Genomic DNA, 15,780 nt, shown 5'->3' on the forward strand with positions numbered 1-15,780 from the left:
CCCCAAACCTGCACTGACTACTCTGTCCCCACCTTCAATCCTCAAAGCATTACTGACTCCTTCCACCCACTGGTCTCCAAAACCGCTTGAAACCAAATTCCTTCCTTCCGGAACCAGCAGCTCTACTACCCTGGCAAATCTAGATTTTGCTACTCTAAAGAAAATTTACTTTGCCCTCAGCAAAGGACTATCTTTGGGATAGAAAATTTGATATTACCAACCCTACTGGGTTGTGCTTGGTTGAGGTTTCTAGTATGCATGCTAGAAATCTCATCCTGTACTCACAGTCCCTGGAACATTTTTGTGCTTTCAGTGTTGCCATCCAGATATGAAATACAGTCAGGGTCCCATAGTGGTTTTCAGTCCTCCACCAGCTTGTTTTACTCATGTCCCAGACACTAAACCAATGATTATACAAGTCTCAGTAGATGCAGGATCAGTCCTGGTACTTCTCAGGTTTAATACAACAAACTAGACAGCCTTATTCCTTTGTTCTGAAGTTTTGATGCTGCTTTACTGTCTTCTGCTTGATGCTGATACAATGGTATTTTTGTCATACTACTGTCAGAGCTGAGACACAGGGGAGTTAAGCCATATCACAGCTGAATGAAGTTTAATTAAACTTGGAATAAGTAACACTGAAAGATAAAATTCTTTTATGTTTCAGTTGTGGTGAGAAGGCCTTTTATGCCAGCCAACACCCGATCTCAAACTTCAAAGAAATATTTGGAACAATTCCTGTACCCTAAAAATGGAGAACACACTCAGCTGTCTTTTATTCCCATATTTCTTCCCTCTACCACCACCAATGCTTGTCATTCAACTTGAATGCATTTTGGTTTTGAATATGATCCTAGCTCAGATTGTAAAAGCAAGTCTTCTGCTAGGCAAATTATTTAATTGATCAGATTACCTTCAGTCAACACAGGACGCACTATTACTTTCCTCATATTGTTAGTGTCTTTAGTGAAATGTTAGTAGCATGACAATAATATTAATTACCAACCTGCTATCTAAATGTTATGATTTAAAGGCAAGTGCCTGCACATCAGCATTTAAATGAAGCAGCTACTTTTTCACCCACTAGTTTTTACATTTTTGAAAGGGCTCGTGTCAGGTTTTGTTTTGCAATACAAAGTGACAGACCAGATAGGAAAAGCTTGCTAATTTCTGTCCCTTTGCCTACCTTGTTGCGCTTGAAAAAATATGTGCAGAATTGTACATGTTTCATACTCTCCCTCCCTCCCTCTGCAGGGACTCTTCATGGGGTCAATGGTATGGCTTTACCAAATGGGACTTACAGACCTAATTCCTTACAGATTCAGGCTCCCCATCACATTTTCAGTAGATACTGAATTTGTAGCAGATCTTCATCCCAGGGCATGGAGAACAGCAGGGTTTGAGAAAGGAACTGGAGAGGGGATATTAGGGAGACTGCTGTCTCATGCTAATGACTCAAGATACTTCTTATTCACCTGGCTGGAAGGACAGCATTTCCTGGGTTAAATGGCTTTTAAACGGGAATTATGATCTACTTATTTCTAGCTTTGCCTGCTGTGCAATGTGATGCAGTTAAGAAATAAAGTTACACTTCATCTTGGTTAGGCTCCAGTTCAGCTGTGGATTAGTCTTCATGAATATTTTATTGACTTGTAAATCTGAGTGCTGGGCACTAATCCTTATACTACCTATACAGAGTGTTGTACTGTGCTACTTAATAACTCACCATGTTCCCAGCATTGGTAGATCCTATAACCACCATTGGGAAGACGCCAGTACAAAGTACATCTCCATTTCAGACACATTCAGACATTTCCCAATAAACTTCCCCAGCTTTAGCTTACAAAATATCTGTGATAGTATATTTTTGGCACCACTGCTTTTAAGAAAAAAAGATCCTTCTGCTTCTTGCATGGCACAACTTGTCTCTAGAGGAACATTGGTCCAGAAGTAAAATAATTTTCAACAGATAAGCACTCCGAAAATTATTTATTAGCTATCAACTCAGATAAACCTACATGTAAAGGACACAGAAACCCCACTTCCCACCCTGGTGCTTTCTTTTGTTTATGGGTTCCCTGGCATATTAATTATACTTCATTTGGCTTTGCCCCAGAGAATCTTGAACAACAGGGGCAGAGGCTGCTCAGTTCAATTGCCATGGTTTATATTTTGTTCTCCTGAGAGCATCTTTAATTATTGTGATGCTTATTCTCAAGGAAGCATGTCAACTTCTCCATCTCACAGTCATTTATGAGTGACACAGCCTCATGTGTACCACTGATGGAGATATTGTTTGTTGGCTTTATGTAAATAAACTCTTGTAGTTGTGGGAAGTTAGATGTGGGACTTGAGTGATTAAATATAAAGAGACACTGGCAAGGTGGTGAGCTGCTAAATGTGACCTAGTTCAGCTTCTTTTATCTCTTTGCAAAGCCAAATCCCTGTGGAGTGCTTTTTGTGAATGCTGTGGTGATGGGAGCTGGAGAAATTGCTGAAGCTTGCCTGAGAAGAGCAGTTCAGAATGATTTTTGAGATTTTTTACATTAGCTTTTGTTCTAGTTTTTGATAAAACACTTAAGACACATGCTCCCCCCCCCCCCCATGAAAATTACACCCTGTTGTCAGAAAAGCATTTCATTGATGATCAATATTGATACAAGCTTGCAAAACCTCTTTGTGTTAACAAAATGGCATATCTTCAAGATAAAGATGTTGGAATAAAATATATATGAGTAACTGAGAAATGGAGAAAGAAGGGGAAAAGCAGGTTTTCCAAGGAGCTTTTAGGAAGTCAGTTTAGAGAAATCTGTGACAGAATTCCCTAACAGGGATGGGTTTAAGAGCTTGGAGAAAGCTTCTGTTTAGTACTGGTTTCTGTAAAGTTCTTGAAGATTCATCAGATCTTTTTTAGGCCAAGGGTTCAAACCTCTCCCTAAAATTATATCCTATGCAGTGTTGTGTGGCTGATGCCTAACCTGGTTTGTGAATGGTAGCTGTACATACAGTGCTGACAGGAATACTTGCATTTATGTGATGTGTGCCTGGAAAGCCAAATGCTGTAATATCCCTATGCTCCTATTTACAAATGTGGAGGGCTTTATAAGTGTTGAGGAAAATTTGAAAATTTGCCCTTAAGGACTTCTCCCACCCTATTCCAAAAGAGATCTGAAAATTGGACCGGAAAAAGCTTCAGCTCAGCTGTTGAGCAAAAGCTATGTGGACTGTGTGGTATGAATGGCACAACACTGAAGAGCCTTGTCAGGCTAGGAGGGAAAATCAAAAAATATAGGCAGCACCATCCTCTACAGGTGGGTAGAGGTAAGATAGAAGGTAAGGCAGCTTAGAGAAGTAACATTGCTAATCACTGCTTCTCAAACCTTTTCGAAAATACATTTTGGTTTCTGTGGTAAGATCTGAGCTGGCTATGGCACAGTTTCTTCATGGCAAGACAGCAAGGGCTGGGTGTAATTACTGACTGGATGTATAAATGCTTACCTCTCAGCCCTGCCAGCACAAAAAGGCTGTTAGCAAGTCCCTGCCTCTTGTAACCACTTACAGTCCACAATTATACCCATTTCTCACTCTTCTACCTCTGAGGGACGAGCCTGCTGCCAGCTACCTGGTTCTTGCATTACTTTTGCAACCTGAGCTTTTTGTGATAACCTGGAGTGCGTAAACTGTCATCTTAAAAAAAAACACTATAGAGATGGGATTAGTGTGGGATGCTATCTTTTGGGGCTGTAGCGTGTTAATTTGTACTGTGTTAGCCAGCTGACAGCTCTGCTGGCTCAGTGACCTCCTAGGGATGAAGGACATGCCACATGGCGCTCTTTCCAAAAAATGCCCAACATTTTGTCTGTGTCCTGACTGTGGATTTTCAGAATCCCATCCTCATGTTTTGGACAACTTTAAATATGTAGCAAAAGAGAAGGTAACCTGGTTTCGCCAGATTTTTTTCTCTTGAGTGCAGGGGTGCTTACAGAGCATGGCCTTTTGAAGAATGAAGCAGCTCTTGTAAAATACCTCTCCAAGTAAAATAAAAGCAGTATGGCCAGAGTGAGCCACACAGCGGTGAAGAGCATAGGTGTGCAGAGCTTCCTGTGCATCACTGTCCCCTGTCCTCCTGAGACCCTGTCCCAAGCCCTGCTGCTGAGGCATCCTTCTGCCTGGCTCCATAGCCAGCAGGCACAGCCATGCTTCCCTTTGCCGGAAAACTGCTCTCCTGGCTTCACTGTCTGGCTTCTCTGCTTCCTAGGAGGCTCTGAAGCCTCCCAAGCTGCTGGAGACACTTTGTTAATGTTGTTCAGAGAGGCAACATGGGGGAGAAGGCTGGGAGAGGGCAGAGGCATTGTGCCATTGAAGCCAGGATGGCTGTAACAGGCTGGACATGCACAAGCTCTGTGGTGTCATATACTAATGGTCAGAAGCTGTTATTTAATGATGCTGCCCCTGACTCACTACAACTGCCACTAGCTAATCGATTGTACATTTCCTTTTCTATTTCTTAGATATCAATTCCTCTTTATGTCTGTTTTCTTCTTAGGTTTCTGCTTTATTCATATAAATGATTTCTCACATACGAATGCCACACAACACAGTAAAGGATGTGGAGTGGTTATGTATATGGTACTCTGATAGCACAGTAACACAACACAGTCCATGGGTTGGATCCATCCATCTAGCATTCTTCTGTTCACCAGTGGAAACTGAATGGCTATGCAGGCAGTGACCACTGCCCAAACCAGCAAACACTTCTTCTCATCACCCACAAGGAAATCCCCAAAACATCCAGTACACAGATGCTGTGCTGTGCCACCCTACCATTGAACAGCACATCAGCATTTCTTCTGTGGAAAACCATGTCTCTGAACACTTTGACAGAAGAACAATGTTTGCCACTATGTAAATAGGAAGATAGAAATCCTCTGGATCAGAGAGTCCCCAGCACTGTTGGAGCTGCTAGGTTGTTCCAGAAAACAACGGGTCTCATAGTTCATAACATGGTCGCCATTTCAGGTGTATTCCCTCTGATGCATTTGCAGAGGACAATGCAGAGAACCCCCTTCAACTTCCACTTCACTAACATACAAAGCCAATCTTTTCTAGGGTCAGGTGATAACGGACACTCCTAATTTCCCTCATTATCCCACTTCACTCCCTCTGACCGTGGATGACTCAGATATGCATTGTACCCCAGATAAGGAATTGTACACTGGCATGACCTTCTGTATTTCTGGTGGAAATGCTACCTCTAGCGTATCCTGGTGCCACCTTCAGTTTTTCTATGACTGTGTTATGCCTGTGACTCACAGCAGTCCCCCCATGGGCTAAGATGTACCCATGTCCTTCTCTTTCTGAATCACTTCCAACAAAAAGTCTTTACCTTGTAGCAGAATGCTGTCATTAATCCCCTGTGCATGACTTCCCATTTTCAACTATTGAATTTCACCCTGCTTTTATAATTTTTTCTTGTCAAAGTTCTTTCTGTATGATATCCCAGTTCTCACCGGCCTTGGCAACGCCTCCTGGCTCTGTCATCATCACAGCATACCTCGTTGCATCAGCTTATGTCATCATCAGGTTTCCTCCACACAGTCCTAATTTTTCTAAGTGTTCATTATTGAAAGTTTCAAGACAGTGATGCCAAGATCCTTAAGGAATTCCAGGGTTGTCATTCTTCTCCAAACCTTCCCCATTGCCATGTCTTCTAAAACCAGCTGCTTTTGCAACTTTGTTGTTGTAACATGGTTAATTTTCATCATCTCCAGCTTCAATGCTTTTCTGCATAGATCTATCCGAAGTGCTGCTGATGTCTAGAATAGATTTTGCAACATACTTTTTGATTAAAAAATCTAATAATTTATCAAAATATATGTCAGGTCTGTCATAATTTGTCATCAGTAAGCATTTATTGCTTCTACAAAGCTGCTCTGTAGAGGAATGATGTCTTACCTTGGAGACATGGCCAAGTCACACCAAAAGTGCAAATAAACATGACTTTTCTTCTGCTTCTTCCATACCGCTGTATTAGAGGCACACACAACATGACTTGGCAGAAATAATATGTGTGGATCTAGAAAATCCTCTCAGAACAGAATAAAGGGGTTTTCATTAACATGGCAGAAAATTTCCATGAATATTTGATCACATAAAAATAACTTGTTTTAGCTGTGTTTGCCTTCCTTTTATGTAATGTCATTGCAAATATTCTAACAAACAAGTTTGCTGGCAGCAGTGCTAACAGGAAGAATGCATTCTAAACAAATTTGAGAATCTTCACATGTAACATGTTTTGGACGTGTAAATGTGTATTCTTGCCATGAGTCTGAATCCAGTCTTATTTTAGCAATGTGCCTGTGCGCAACATCCAAAATAATCTCTTTAGAGTCATGTTCACTGGGATATGAAAAAAAAAATCATTGCTTTTGTCCACTGAAAATTAACAACTTGTGTATTAAGAATATAGATTGTACAACAGAGAAGCCACCATGTATCTGGCAAGTGCTGCTTGCCAAGAATTATTTATGTAGAGTCATGGCTCTGCTCCAGAAGAGTTCTGGAAAAAGAATTAACATAAAAAATCAGAAACTGGGTAACTACAGCCTTGGGAAAAAAATATGCTAATTATAATAAATTATTCTGTCCACTGTAATTCTAATTTAGGATTGATATGTTCAGTAGAGGAAAATTGTCTCGGGAAGATAGTTCAGAATCTATGTATGTCTGCACAAGCCAACGTTACTTCTCCCTTTGTGACAAAATGAGTCCAGAATATGCAAGGGAAGTAAGTCCTTTGTTACAATTTCTGTTGCTCAATTTCTCAGAGGGTATCTCTGAAAAAGTCCTTCACAGGCACACCACAGCATCATTGTCTGCAACTATCAACTCTGCTATCAGGCTGGTTTTGGTACAAGTAGTGATATTCTCTGGAAGTATTTTTTAGCAATTTGAACTATGGAGCCCACAGCATATCATCAGAAATGGCAGGGTTTTGGGCTAGCAGTCAGAATAGAAATCTTGGAATGCTGTTTTGTGTAAATCAAACATGGTTCATCTTTTCTGTGGGTACCAGTTCCATTTCTTCAGATTAAGAAGAAACCTAGTATAGATAACTTACACAGATTTTATTAAGACAATGGCATCAGTTCTATGCTTAGCTTTAAATTTAAACGACATGGACTGTTTTCTGTTGTATCAAATTACTGGTCTGATCACTACATTTATACTAGTAGGTTCTGCAAGTTGTCTGCTAAAAAGGAAAACAAAAATGCCTCTTCAAAATATCTGAAATAGCTCGGTAAGTATTTGCTAAATAAAAACAGATACAGGAATTGAAATTCTTTGGTCATCATGGTTTTGAAAATTTTTGTCCTCACTGGGTGGGGCATGTAAAGGGCTGGGGGGAGGGAACATGTCTCCATAAAGAAAAATGAGGCTGGATTCCCTGTTTTGATGGTTTGCTGTTTTGCCTGTTTAGATGAATGGATTGATATTTTTATCAGTGTTAGTGTAACCCTGTTAAGAAAGCAATAAAACACAGTTTACCTTTATGCCAGCTTTTCACTCTGTTATACAGTAAATAAATGCCTGCGGTGTAGTCTAAGCCCAATGTTGGCCACTGTTTGAAGTCTAGTCGCTATTCTAGTGGCATGATTCCTTCAGAGTCACAGAAGGGTGCCCAGCGCACAGCCAAACACTCTTGCTGAGGTGCTGGGAAGTATTTCTGATTCATTTCTGGGTGGTTTCTTGCCTTCCACATCCTGATGCCCCACTGGGAGATGCAGGAGTCTGCACTGCCCGGACAGGCACTCTGCCCCTCTGCAGAGGGAACAGAACAGGGCGGTTTTGTGGTCACAGAGCGTACACCTAAGTGCAGGCTGATAACTCTGTGTTACTGTGAAGAGCACACAACCACAGAAGTGCAGATGTTAGGAGCAGACGAACTCTTTAAGGTTGAATGGTGGTATGTTTTAGTAATACTTCAAAACCCAGAAAGTAGTTATAAAATTAAAGTAACTCAAAACCAGAAAAACTGACCAAAAGCAAGTGTGTACGGCCCTAATTCTACTTTGGAAATGCTGTCATCGCACATTGCTTAACAAAATATTCACTTGCTCGGAAATCACATCTCTTAGGACTAGTTTTGTGCTTCCAGTACTTCTCCACGATCTCGCAGGACTGGGGGACGTATGTGTGACCTTGTGTCCAGCTTTGCCAGGGGGCTGCTAGGCGTGTTAGGGCACGCATGATCCCCGCTGCAGCTAGCAGCACCGGCATCCCCACGAACAGCGCAGGCGCCTCTGAAGTGTGGGAATCCCTTCCCCAGCTTCCCCTGCCTCCAGCTCCAGTGCCGGGAAATGCATCCTGGCAATTTTTTATTATTTTTTTTTTAACATTGAAACAGTCCCTTTGCGAGACCTCTGTCAGGGATGGGTTTGTTTAAAGCTAACCCGTCCTCACCATCAAATTGCCCTTATGCATCAGGGAGATGCATCCCGTCTTTGCGCCACTCCGCTTTCCTTATGCATCCCGTCTTCATGCGACTTCGCTTCCCTTATGCATCCCGTCTTCGTGCCACTTGGCTTTCCGCAGTGCCTTTCTTCGGTGGCGGAGGCTCTCCTGCTCCCCGGGGCACCGAGGCGTGCGGTGCTTGGTGGAGGCAGGTCTGCCGCATCCCCGCGGAGCCCCGTCGACGGTCTTCTCGCCGCCCCCCCCCCGCCCCGTTCTCTCGGAGCTGCTCTCCCTGCCATAGGCTGGGGTGCTCCAGGTGGGTGAAGCTTTTGCGGCTCAGCTATTCGGGGACTTCCCTCCGGGGCTGCTCTCCCCTGCCGACTGTCAGCTCCACTCCCGACGCAGCCCGGTGAGAGTGCATTTCTCCCCGAAATTCTCGGGGGAAATCAACCGGCCTCCACCCCGCGCACCTTCCCCTCGTCGCTCGCCCTGGCAGGCCCCGCTCCTCCTTCCTGCCCTCCCTCGCCTCGCCGAGACCCGTCCCGAATTCGCCGGAGGCTGGCGGCGGGCGGCCGCCGGCGCCGGCCGGGACGCGCCCTTCGGAGAAGCCAGGCGGTCCCTGCGCAGAAGAGACCCCGTCCCCCGCCGGCGGCGGCGGCTCTCTCCCTCCGGTAAAGCCAGCCCGGGAAACCCCGAGGCCCTGCCGGGGCGGGAGGCTTCCCGCCAGGGGCCTGCCGCCGCCGCGCTGCCCGCCCCGGGCGGCCGCGGGCGCTGCCGGCGACGGGGGCCGCGGGGGGAGCCGGCGGCTGCCGGGCCCGGCGGGCAGGGGCAGGGAGAGGGCAGTCCCGCGGGAGGGAGGCGCCGGCCCGGACCGCCGGCCCGGACCGCCGGCCCGGACCGCCGGCCCGGACCGCCGGCGGCGGGGGGTCCCGGACCGCCGAGGCGTTGCGGGAGCGCCTTCGGCCCTGCGGTTCGGTGTTCGCCCGCCGCTCGAGCTGCCTCCGGAGACGCCTTCCGCGGCGGCGGGGGGGTCGCCCCCACGGTTTGGGTTACAGTGTTCCGCGCTGCTCTGTGTTTCCTGCCCCTGAATGACAGTCCTAAGCAAAATGGATGTCCTGTGCGCTGCGGGTAGTGACTGCACGTTCTCCGTATTGTTTGCGCCGCTTTTGCACCGCTACCAGAGCCTGCCTTTTGATGGGTTATGGCTGTCTTAAACCAATTCAAGGTAGAGAGAACTGGGCTGCTGTCTCCTCCCCCACCAAATGGCCAGACAATTACCAGTACTAGTACAATATACCCTTGTACCGATGTAACTTCTTGGTATAATAACCGATTTTAAAGAACATTTTAAATGACAGCGCAGCTCTCTTCAGCCAGATGGCCTGCAAAGATAAATTGCTATGTTCTTGCACATCTATTACAAATGTACTCTTCAGTCGAACTAAAGGCAGTTAGGAGCAAGCCACATATTAAATCTAGGCTCTTTTAGTTACTCTGATATCCAGCCTGCCTCAGCCATCCACCTACCGCTTTCCCAAGACCACAGTTTTCCCCGGGCATTGACAATGGTGGCACGTCAGAGCGCTCCCGGAACTTGGAGATTTTTAAGGAATTGATTGTTCCATAACAATGTAACACCATAGATGTACATGAATTATCAAAGCTAATTTCCTGGGTTTACATGTTCTGTCCCCACCCTTTCTTTCTTGTGTCTTGTTATGCATGCCTAGCTTACAGACTTTTCAGGGAAGAAGTACATCATTGCCATTATATGTAGTGAATATTACACACATTTGCCATGTGTCTAAGTTGTGTCAAGATTCAAGGGTTCTTCATCTGCATGTTTTAGGTTTATCTACACATTTCAGGAGGATAGTTTCTCAAGGTGGTTTATAATTTATTCACTAGATTTATTTATAATTCATTGTACTGAAGTGATTTAGGGTTTGCCTCTGAAAGCATGTCTTGACAGTGGCATCTGCATTATACAGACTTACTCTATGCACAGGTGAACTGAGCTGGTAGTGTCCATATGATAATCATGGGCTGCTCCACAGAGTTAAGTATTCTTTCCTGCACTAGTCCCTCAGTCAATATTTAAAGAACCATTAATTCAAGCATCGGAATCGAAAGCCAGCTGGCATAGCAAACTTGACCCAGGGTTGTCCCAGGTTAGGCAACATTTGTCCTACATAACAAAGCAAAGCAAAGCAATATACATCCCGGAACACACTTGTACAAAACAATATAGAAGAGAGAGAAGCACGTCGGCTGAGCCTGGAGTTGTTCTGCATGCATGTGGACAGCTAGCCTTGCTCCAAACTTCACTGGAAAGAGCTCAGCTCACAGTTCTCCTTTCTCCCAGTAATGGTCAGAGGCCACCATAGCAAAAAAGACGGCTGTATCATGTCCAGTCAAAGAACTGTCTTTTGAAAATCTTAGCTCCTAGCAGCTCCAGCATATGAGGGAGGGGGAGGTCTTCCTTTGTTGGTGCACTTCACAATGCACAGCATTTGAAATAATTCAGTAAAAAAGAGAGAAACAAAGAATACGTGGTTTTAAAAAGAACTTGAGGAAATAGCTATATTGTTGGGTAAACATACAGAAATTTAAGGAAATGGATATTTAACTTCCTGAATGCATCAAAATACCACTGACTCCAGCTAACAGCTACACTAAAAGCTGATTTTGTACATTAAGCAAGGCAGCTGTATAAATTTAAGGGTTATATATTCAGTTCAGAACAATTAATGCCTTTACTAATTTTTTCAGACTAATTTGTGCACAGGAATAGGAGTTTCTCTATTCCTGTCTTCTCTGTTTGCCGCACATAAATATGGGACAATTGCAAGTAGAAGGCATGCTCATACATACTTTGTAGAGAGGACCAGAACAACCGCATACAACATTTTAGTCCCTGTCGTGTGCTTTTTAGGTATTTCATTTGCAAATACAGTAATTCAGGTTTTCTGAACACTGATCATTTTCCTATGCTCATAATATAGACCTTTACACTTTGCATTTAGTAGCTTTTATAATACTATCCTGTAAGGCCCTAGTGGTTTTCACTCATTTGACAGATACAGATCTCTTTAAGACAGACAATTCTGTTGAAGGAGGCTAAAGGAAAGTAACAAATGATCCCCTTCTATGTTATAATAAGGGAAGACTCCGGAAGCCACCATTTTTGCTCAATAGCTTCTTGGTCTCAATGGAAAGATCAGAGCACTGACTGACTGTGTCATGGCGGAGACTGGTTGAAAGCAGCAAGCTTGCTGGATGCACAAGAGCAAGGGGCAGAAACCAGATGGATGGCAAGAGCAGCAGCTGATGGTGAGTGTGAGCAGAGAGATGTGTCAGCTCGGGCCAGCTTTGAGCTGCTCAGGTGGTGAATGTGGAAACTGTGAGCAAGGAAATAGCTTGCTATTTGTTTCTACACTTTAAATACTCGAAGGATCACACTGAATAGTTACCTGGTTTGTGTATGCTGTTTTCTGTGACAAATCACTACCACCTGGTTGGTCACTCAGGCCAACATATATGCAGTGCAATTCAGAATAAGAGATGGTCCAAATAGCTCTTTAAACCATCTGAAGATCTTCTGCACATGTAATAGATACATATAAAAAGCCTCTGAGTGCTGAAGCCAGGGTTCTGCAGAATAACAGGCTTCTCTTCTGGCTTTTGTTTGAGATAATGAGTGCCATTACAAACTAGTATTCATCTATGTGGGAGGCTGTCCATGCTCCTTTCATGAAACTTTGTTCCCCATGGTTTTGCCAAGCCTTGGATTGAAATTTTAGGGTCTGCACAATTCCTGACTGAAAGGAGTGACTTTTCCAAAGCAGATGCCTTGCGGAGTTTGGCTTCCGTTGCAGATAATTTCCAGCTGAAAATGTTGTTGCTGTTCCCAAGAATAAGATGGGGAAGGTATATTTTTCCACGTAGAAATTAGAAATGAAATCTTACCAGTGTAGACAAGACCATGCTTTGGAGGAGAGGTTTATTATGTGAAAGCGGGGGCCCCTCTTGTGTCAAGGATGCATCTCATGAGGTCTCCCCTAATTTTTTTGCCAAGCTTAGCCACATGGTGAAGATCAGCTTGGCTGATGAATTGTTGAAAGAATTGCACTGGCTAGGCTCTGCCCTGAAGCTACGAGGTATGATTCCTTACTGTGGGTGGAAAGAGCAGCAAGGGCTTGTCTCTGCATACTCTAAATGCTCCCTCTGCTGGTGCTGCCTTTGAGGAAGAGAAGGACATTTCCTGATGGGGTAGGTGAGGTGTGAATCCTGGGAAAGGAGATAGGCAGGAGACAGCAGAATTGGGAGTAGCTTGTGGAATATGTTGCTCATAATGGGAGTGAAGCAGGAGTCAGTGGAGGATGAACTGAGATTTGGCATGTGGCTATGCAGCAGCAGGTGCATTCTCCCCATCTGGGGCCTGGAACTCAAGAGATGAGTCTTGATAAGACCACTAGAAAATTTCCTATTAATCATATTTTGCCTGAGGATCCAGTTTTGGACAGCGATGTATCTGAAGATTATCAACCTTCACTGGAAAATTCTTGATGTTATTAAAAACAGTCATCTGAAAAAAAAAAGTTGTTCCAGCAAAGTCTGCAGATGTTCAGTTAGGAAATGCCGTGCAGTGGTAGACTTTGTAACTGTTTAACCTTTGTAATGCAGATTTTTGAAATGTAATGCGTACCTAAACTGCCTTAAAAAAACCCTTCAGAGTCTGCTATGTAGAGTTCTTCACTTGTAAGTTTGAAGGTAAGGAAATGTCAGTATATTGGGGATTCTTACCCAACTTTATTTTAACATTTTGTTTTATTTTTTCTCTGTTCATTTCCCTGGGGAACAAAGAAGAACTCGCTTAAGTGATTGACTGTGTCATACCTCAAATGCACAGGGCCTTGGATATGCTTGTGTGCTTAACCTTAACAATAACATTTCATAACTCTGGGGTACTCTATGTTTTACTGAATGTCTCACAAAACCACCGTTTCCTAAGGTGTTTTAAGATAATACATTTTTTCCCTTTTTCTCTTCATCAATAAACCCCACAGCTGCACATGAAAGGCTGGGCCCCAAGGCTGAGCCGCAGATGGGAATCCCAACTGGTCCAGCTTTCCCTATTCCTGTCCCAATGTCTTGGTGCTCTGGCACCCTGACAACGGTGTCTGAGAGTGGCGGTGCTCTTAGCATACCCCAGCAACTTCATATGGACATTGGTGTCAGCCCAAGTGATGGTCAAAATTTTCTGCAGGCTTTTGAGAGGGAGGACGATGGTTTTCCAAGACTCCTGTTGCAGTGGGATTGCTTAGGAAAAAAGAAAAGGCATCAACGTGCATGAATGGGTGTCTGAAATTGAGCTGTATTTCCTCTGGACCCTCCACAGGTGATAAGAACACCCTGAACCAACATCTGGCAGGCTCCACACGTGCTGCTGCTCCTGCCCGAATGTGCGTATTTGGGAGAACAAGAGGGTGTCAGCAATTAGGTCAGCTGAACGTGCGAGTCCTGAACCCTTGGCTACATTCGGAGAGCACGTCAAGTTAAAAGAAGATAGGAGAGTGTTTGAAAATAAACAGGTCATGAGCCAGCAATCGATAACTGCCTGAAACATAAACCAACCATTAGCTCAGTCAGAATCAAGGTTCTTGGCTAATCTAATACATGTAACTGGTCTTGAAATACGTAAAAGGCTGCTGTAAAGAACAAGGGAACAGTCTGTCTTCCCTGTCCAGGACAGTGTGGCACTGGAATTACTCACTTGGAGAGACTGTGTTGTCTTCATCACTGAAGGTTTTACAGAACAAGTTGGACAAAGAGCAGTGAGGAATAGTCTACATTTATTTGGAACAGCCTTGGGACAGAGGGAGGGAAGAAGAGTGGCGTGACCTCATGAGCACATTTTCACCACTGTTTTTCTCTGGTACTGTGATAGTATTACTGTGCTCCTGTTCTTGTTTGTCTTTCTCTTGCTGTACTTCCAGATGTGCCTTGCCTTTGTGCGAGGTCTGGGCAGCAGGGATGTTTATGCTGAGTGGGACCTTTGCACTTTACTGCAATAATGGGAGTAAAATTTGGGCAGGTGTCTTGTGAACATCAAAACCCTCTTGAATGTCAGTGTGCTGTTTTAAATAATTTCTGGAGTATACTGCATGTATTGTATAACTTGCTCCTAGGTAGAATCATTCTTCCTCAAGTCAGCCTGCAGGGAGATCTTGAAAGGCACAGTCATTCTCAGTCTGCCCTAGTCTTGTCCTCTGGATCTGGTTGTTTGGAGGAAAGCAAATGCAGGTTGTGTGCCATGAACACAGTACAGAGATGTATGTGCATGTGTGTTTCAAGTTTCTATCTAGTGCACAGTGAAATATCAGCAGTTGTATAGCTGCTGCCATGCCTACCTGACGCAGAAGTAAGATACCATTTTCCTCTTGCATGCAGACCCTTCATTTCTGATTTTGTGATACACTGTCAACAGTATAGGACACATTGCATTGTTGTACCTGTCATGAGCTACAGAATGGGTCCACAAAGTTCTTCAGGCTCGCTGAGCAACCCTTTTTATTGGAATCAGTGAGACTATTCACATGCTTACAGTTAGGCAGTCGCTTAAGTCTAAGTGTTTTGCTGGACATAGGTGTGGGTAGAAATAATTTTCTAATATTTTCAACTTGACAACAACTTGCATAAGCATCAGTTTACTTAATAAAAATTAAGTGTGGAGCAAAGCAGCTTTGGTAGCACATACCACAGCAGTACTTATGTTGCAATTCCGCTATTGCAACAGGTGTTCTAGTTTGTTAAGACCAAGGGATCAATAACTAAATTTACAAAAAAGCCAGCTGCTTAGTGGTTAGGGGTTGTTTTAATATGTCAAGTACTACTTCTTTGGCCAAAAGTGATCCTCTGAAACAGTATCTTCCAAAGCATACCAGTAACAGCCTTCTTCTTCTGCAGTCTCAGACTAAAAGATAAAATAAATCTGCAAAGAGTATTCTGATACATTGATCTCACTTAATCATCTCTTGCTCCCAAAGAATAGTAAGCCACTAAGCCCTGCAGAATCAAATATTTTCCTATTAGCTTTTCCAGTGCAAGTTATTCAGTCAACAAATGCATGAAAAATCAGCAATTGTTCAAGATGTTCTCTATTCAATTTTTAACTCCCCTCTAATTTAAAACACATGACGTATACAACACATGTACAACTTCTTTAAAAGTGGTTATCAACCTTGCTGAGAATAGGCTGGTATTGCAATTTGTACCATAGTACTAGTCCAAAGCCCAGAATAGCTTAATTATAATGGGTTCAAT

At 43.8% G+C, this 15,780-nt stretch overlaps 2 long non-coding RNA genes across 2 annotated transcripts in view; both read left to right on the forward strand.

Moving 5' to 3' along the window:
* LOC142026940 (uncharacterized) overlaps window positions 1–15,780 on the forward strand; it is a 205,795-nt gene that overhangs the window by 16,881 nt on the left and 173,134 nt on the right. The window lies entirely within an intron of this gene.
* On the forward strand, window positions 8,889–14,900 carry LOC142027051 (uncharacterized). Its single transcript, XR_012648992.1, has 3 exons — window positions 8,889–9,125; window positions 11,618–11,787; window positions 13,856–14,900. It is a non-coding gene; the product is annotated as an uncharacterized LOC142027051 (long non-coding RNA).

The sequence above is a fragment of the Buteo buteo genome, chromosome Z, assembly GCF_964188355.1.
Source record: "Buteo buteo chromosome Z, bButBut1.hap1.1, whole genome shotgun sequence".
In the NCBI taxonomy this organism is placed as follows: domain Eukaryota; kingdom Metazoa; phylum Chordata; class Aves; order Accipitriformes; family Accipitridae; genus Buteo; species Buteo buteo.